The following is a 6,617-nucleotide window of genomic DNA, read 5'->3' as shown; positions in this document are numbered from 1 at the left end:
CAATGTGTCCCAAAACAACTCCGTGGGTGACCATGAATTGGCATTTTGTTGGATTTAGGGAGATGCCAAATTCCTTGCATTTGATAAGAACTGCTTCAAGACATTTTAAGTGGTCTTTTTGGTTTGAGTGGATGCACAAATCATCCAAGAACACCTATAGGAACTTATTCAAAAATGACTTGAAAGCGGTGAACATGACTCTCTGGAATGTGGCAGGGGATTACATAGGCTAAAGGGCATGACTAGGTATGCAAAGATACCCCATTCTGTAGCAAATATTGTTTTTGATTAGTCAGCAGGAGCGATTTGCACTTGGTTATATCCACTAAAGCCATCCAAGAAGTTGTATATCTCTCTAATCCAGCTGCCTTTTCCAACACTGTTTCTATTAAGGGTAGGGGATAGTGATCCTTGATTGTGGCAGCATTCACATTCTTTAAGTTAACACATATTCTTTGCTTCTAGTTACATTTAGGCATGATGACAATGGGTGAAACCCAATCAGTGTGCTCTATCTCATAGATGAATCTGGCATCGAAGAGTTTTTCCAGCTCGTCATAGACCATGGTGCCATATTTTGGATTTGTTCGATGAGGTCCACATACCTTAGGGTGGGCACCTTCCCTAATAGGTATCGTGTGTACTACCACTTCTAGTGAAATTCCCTTCATTTCCTTGTATGACCATGCTAGGCAATCTCGGTATTCCATTAGGAGTGCTTTGAGATTTATTTCATCTTCATGTGTAAGCTGTTTCCAAATGAATACCAATTTCTCGTCCTCCCCTTCAAGGGTGAGGTTTATTGTGTGAGTTTTGGCTGGCGGTCCCTCATTGATTGAAGTCTCTCCAATGTTTTTGGTTTCTTACACATTAGATTCTCTTACTGGTCTTGGCGTTGCTATGGGACTGGGTGGCATAGGATCATTAACCAATTTTTGAGGCTCTTGTGGACTTTCTTTTTCTAAACTCTCAATATCAAGCTTCATCTGCACATGTGGCTTAAACTTTCAACACTTCTTACATTGGCAACTGTGCAAAAGGTTTAGCATAGCAGTATAGATAGGTTTTGCATAACAGTACAAGTAGTATTTTTTAATGAAGAATCATGATATGGTGCAGTTTTGTAAGGCTTCCTTGATCTTTCACTACATGAGGGGGTTAGTATTATATGGTGCAGTTTTGTAAGGCTTACCTTATCTTTCACTACATGAAAGGGTTAGTATTGACAGTTGTCAAAAACTTGGAGAAGAACCCACAAGACCATTTGTTACCACAACCAGCTCCAAGAGTAACTTCTTATGGTGAACTTATGGTGCATTCCCTTGAAATACAGCCAGCTAGGCCTTTGGGATAGGCTAAGAGGGGATGCTCTGTAGGTCGCATGGGATATACAAGTGGAAGGGGACATAGTGTCTATTACTCTCCAATAAATCAAGGTCCCAACAAGATGATTGAGTGGTAGCCTACTTCATAAAGTTCTGTTCACTTGGATAGCTAGGATTCCTAGGTACGTCCCTCCAAAATTTTAAGGGTTGGGAAGATAATATAAATTATGAGCGATAAATTGACCTCTTATCCAGTGAGACACATCTTATATGACAATAAGGATTGACATGTTGTTGCAGGTATCTAATAAGGTAACGAGAGAATTGATTACCGTGCCTCATGGTAGACTTTCTTTACATTGCAAAAATGATGATTAAAAAACATTTATCAAAGTATTATTTGAAAATCCTTTAATGGAATGCTTTTCTATAAAGAAATTGTTTATAAAATTTTTATACCAATACGGTCTACATGAAGCACAAAAACTTTATTAAAAGTTCAACATTTGGATGGTCCTACATGGGTAAATTTTTTTTTTCATAAAAGAGACTTCTATTAAGTAAGAAAGAAACCCGCTAGAGCAAGCTTTGTGCGAAAATACACCATGCTAAGCATGTAATAAAAAACACTTCAGAGGAATGAGGTAGAAAGAAACCAAGGCTGAGGCTGAAAATGCCATTTCAACCCTATAGAAGTCTCAGCAAAGAAGGGAGAGTCTCTCCAATCTCTGAGAAAAGTAACTCTCCTAGAGGAGGCTGCTCGAGATGATCCTTGCATGGTCACCCAAATGGCCATCAGAGTGTATCGTATTTGTCCAAGTATTGGCCAAAATTTGAGAAGGGTGAACATGAGAACCCTCCAAAGCCTCAGTGCATCTGGCTCTCCAAATGTGACATGCTGTAATGCTAGCTAGGATCTCCAATGGAGAGTTGACCGAGGAGTGAGTAGCCCTGAAAAGAGTGGCCGGAACATCCTCTAGAGAGCACGACTCCACAAGGTGTCATTGGATGTGAAAAGCCCAAGAGGAATCAAGTCTCTCAAAAAATACCTGGGGCCCTGAAAGAGTAAGCCAAGCCACTGATCCCCAGGTCATATAGAAAGGTAGGCGAACAAAAGTGCTGAAAAGTCTTGCGATCCCCTTCCATATGATTCTCGCCTATCTGCAATCCCAAAGGCAGTGCTGTATTGTCTCCAAAGCAGAAAGGCAGCGAGGGCAAGAAGGGTCAGCTCCGAACCTGGATCTCCAATGGTTTATTGCTATCCCACCATGAATAGAAAGCCAAAAGAAGAGAGTGATTTTTCTATTCCGGTGGGATTTCCAGAGTCTCTGCCAAAAAAATTTCTGCAAAAGTCAGCAGGAATCTGAAAGTTCTCCTAATGATGAGCTCTAGTGGGCCTCCAACCCCTACAGCTGAGCTAGAATTTCTTGGCAAAACTGACCGTGTAACGAAAGAAGGGGATGCCCTTCTCTCGGTGCCCTTCATCTATCCATTCCCATTCCCCAGGGTCCCACTGCAAAAACTTAATTGGGACACCTCCATAGAGCCACAGCCTCCATGAGCTAAGGGCGAGGAGAAGCGGCTCAGGATCCAAGTAACACTGTGAAAGAGAGCCATGCTCCATGAAGCCCACTATCCTGATTGGCTGAAACGGTACCTCCAACAAGATATCGTCTGTGGATCTGCTGGACAGAGCCTGCCCCCCCAAGAAACGTAAAAAACTAAGGCATCCTCATGTGTGTCAAGAAAAGCAATCACCTGTAAAGGAACTCCCAATCTAGAAAATGCCCCCATCTAGGTGGAGCAAGTAATAGGCATGTCATCTATGTCCACCCAATCCATGGGCAAGGCTGCATCAATCTGTTGGACTCTCCCTGCACTCCCTCTGAGATTAAGAACCATCTGGGCCTGTCGGTTTGCAAGAAGCTTCTTGAAGGCTTTCCATGCTCCCACCGTAGATGCAGGGCCCCTCTCCCATCTTGGCCACTGCATGTAAGGAGAAGCTCTAAGTGGTCTGCCAAGCTCATCCAAAACCTTGTCATTCCACATGATAGGCTGCCTTTCATTCTCTTCACGGGTGGATGGGGGAATCCTGCAAAGAGTACTCCTGAAGTTGGCCCATGCTTTCAAGATAGCAACCATGAGGGGAAGAGGGAGACCTGAGGTGGGCTATGGTGAAAACCCATCTAATACTGTGTCCAATCCTCTCTTGAAGTGGGCGTGTGAGATTGTATGCATCTGATAAAAAAATCCTTCCAAGGCTCTTGCCTTGGCATAAGCCCTCTCACAACGAACTTGCAGAGTAAAGCTATGCACTATAGATATGGGTCGATGATATTCAAACCCCCTTCTCTTGTAGGAAGAATCAAGGTCTCCCAAGCCACCCTGGATGTAACATCAGTTGTGCCATCTAGACCACTCCATAAAAAGTTTCGTAACAGGCCTCTTAAGCTGAGTGATACAATCCCTAGAGTGGCACCAACAAGAGCATACAAACCATGATGTGGCTAGAAGAACCTGGTTAACCACCACCACCCTGGAAGCCAAGTCAAGTTTGGCTAAGCTCCAGAAAAGGAGCTTTCTTCTGATGCTTTCCAACACAGGAGCAAACTGTTGTGAAGGAGAGATGCCCACCCCAACCTGGCAGCCCAAATATATGATGGAGAAGCCTCTCTGTACCTAAGTGAAGCCAATATCATTACCCCAATCCGAGATGTCATCCTCCCAAATCCAAAAGCCACTGGATTTATGCCAATTAATGTGTGCACCTGCAGCCATGCAAAACAAATCCAAGGCTGTTTGGAAGGAAGTGTGTCTTGTGGGAGGCATCCAAAAAAACAACCGTGTTATCTGCCAACTCACTATCTAGGTGCTCTTCTTCTCGGCAGATAGGAAGCCTTAGCCCATAAATATCAGCTTGAGATCTAATGTAGATACTCATAGCTTCTGCCACAAACAGAAAAAGAAACGGGGCAAGAGGACATTGCTGGCGGACGGATCTGGAAATCTGAAATCTGTCCCCTCTTACCCCCCCAATGAGCAACTGGCTATGGGCTGATCTGTAGAGAGAGGATACTCCTCTAATCCATGCATCTGAAAAGCCAAAGTGAGATAAAGTACCCTCTAAAAAATCCCAGTGTACTCTGTCGTAAGCTTTCTCAAAGTCCAAGAGTAGAATGGCCAATCTCTAGCAGCTCTGCATGGCCCATTCTGAGGCCTCCCAAAATGAGAAAATATTATCAAAAATACTTTTGCCATGCACAAACCCTGTCTGCATGTCATGAATCAAATCTAGAAGAAAAACATGTAGTCGCAGACTGATGGCTTTTGCCAGAATCTTGTAAAAAGTGCCCAATAGAGTGATGGGTCTCCATTGAGACACAAGATTCCTATCACCCCCCTTTGGGATGAGATGAATGAGACCATCTGTAAGTGAGTCTGGCATCTCACCAGAGTCCCACATGCCCTGCAGGGCGTAAATCCATCTGAACCTAGGCACTTGCCTTTGTGAAGGGCAAGTAATGCAGTCTTGAATTCTGCATTGGTGAAAGGTGCATCTAGAGAAACATACATGTCATCCTTCACCAATATAGGGATACACTGCCAAATAACCTCTCTGGCATCATCAATGGCCTGTGTGCCTGGATCTGTAGTAAGAAGGGATGCAAAAAAATCTGACGCTTCATGCATGATAACATCAGGATCTGACTGTAGCACCTGTCTGAGTCAACAAGTTGCAAAACACTATCTCTACTATGTCTGGGCCCATGAGTAGAGAAAAAGTGTTTGTTGACCCAGCCACCCATCTGAATCCAAAAGGATTCCCGTGCATGAAAGGCATATTCTGCTCTCTGATCCAACAATGTCTGCAAATGAGTCCTTGCTACAGCAAGGCGCTCCTGAATCCAAGCATCTGTGGGCCTCTTTTGCTCTTCCCTTTGAACGGACGCTAACTGCTGGCGTATACCAATCTCACATCTGAGAATCTCATGTCTCCTAGAATTAGCGCCTGTATGATAATAGTCATTAATTCCGGATAAGGCTGTAGCTACCTGAGATGGGTGGATAGCTCCACCCTGTATGTGAGAAACCCAAATCTGTAAAATATCCTCTGTGAGGCTCTCCTCTGCATAAAAAGCATCTGGAATCCTGACACTGGCAGAGCGTCCTCTCCGATGAGGCTCAAGAATCTGCAACACCATTGGAAAATGATATGAGGTGGAAACCCCAGTAGAAATGCATATAGATCCTCCTCTATCAAGTGCCCCATCATCTACATAAAATCTATCAATCCATGCATGAATGGGCATGTGTATTCTCATGTTCGACCAGAGTATAGGAGTGACTGCGGCATAATATGAAAGTGTCCCTGCCATTGAACTGAAAGAGGAAGGCATCCCTGGCTGCCCTCTCCAAAGAATAAATTCCACCCTGTCTGCCTCCCTTTTTGTTTGAAGGCAACTCAACCATGTTGAAGTTGCCACCAATGATCCAAGAATCTGCAATGGGGGCCCAAGACAGTAGTAACTCCTTCCAAAAGGAGATCTGCTCCCCTCTGTTGTTGGGAGCATAAAGATTGAGAAGACCAATCTTATGCCCTCCAATCAAAATAATGATCCATTGAGCTCTAGAAGGGGAGATAATACCATGACCAATACCTAAGGGGAGAATAGAAAGAGAGACCAAAATGCAAGTACCTCCCCTTATGCCCATAGCAGGTGACTAGAAGGTATGTCCTGAAAGTAGTTTGCCAGACTTAGAGCAATCACTGGCATCCAGCTTGTGTTCTTGGATAAAAAGGATATCAATAGCACCTCCAGTGACACCTGGATGAAGCTGGTTTCGGATCTTAGCTACCTACGGTGATAGTGTGGAACTCCGCCTAGGCCCTGTATGTTCCAGCTCACTATCCTCATCGATAGGAGGATGCTGGATGGAAAGGCTTATCTGACCTAGTAGAGGAGACTAGCTTCCCTTGGGTCGAAACACTCCTGCTGAGGGCAGGAAACTCAACAGGTGAAAGGATCCCCACACCTGCTAAAAGGGAGGCCTTGTCAGAAGGAATCCCAATGACCGGGACCCCTAAGGTGGAGGGCACAAACTCATTTATCCATGAAAGTCGCCAAATCTGCCAGTGCCGAAAAAAAATTCCTGCTAATAAGCAAGTCTGGCCAAGGAGTGTGAAGAAGACCTGCACCTCGTGGAAGATGGAGGAGAAGGACCTGCCAGGCCTCTATCAGTAGAACTGGAGTTGGGGGTTGAGGAGGCCTATGGCTGGGGTGAAGAGGAATC

The sequence above is a fragment of the Dipteris shenzhenensis genome, chromosome 10, assembly GCF_047967505.1.
Source record: "Dipteris shenzhenensis isolate YYH24624 ecotype China chromosome 10, Dip_SZ_1.0, whole genome shotgun sequence".
NCBI lineage: Eukaryota > Viridiplantae > Streptophyta > Polypodiopsida > Gleicheniales > Dipteridaceae > Dipteris > Dipteris shenzhenensis.
This window is presented reverse-complemented; position numbering follows the sequence as displayed.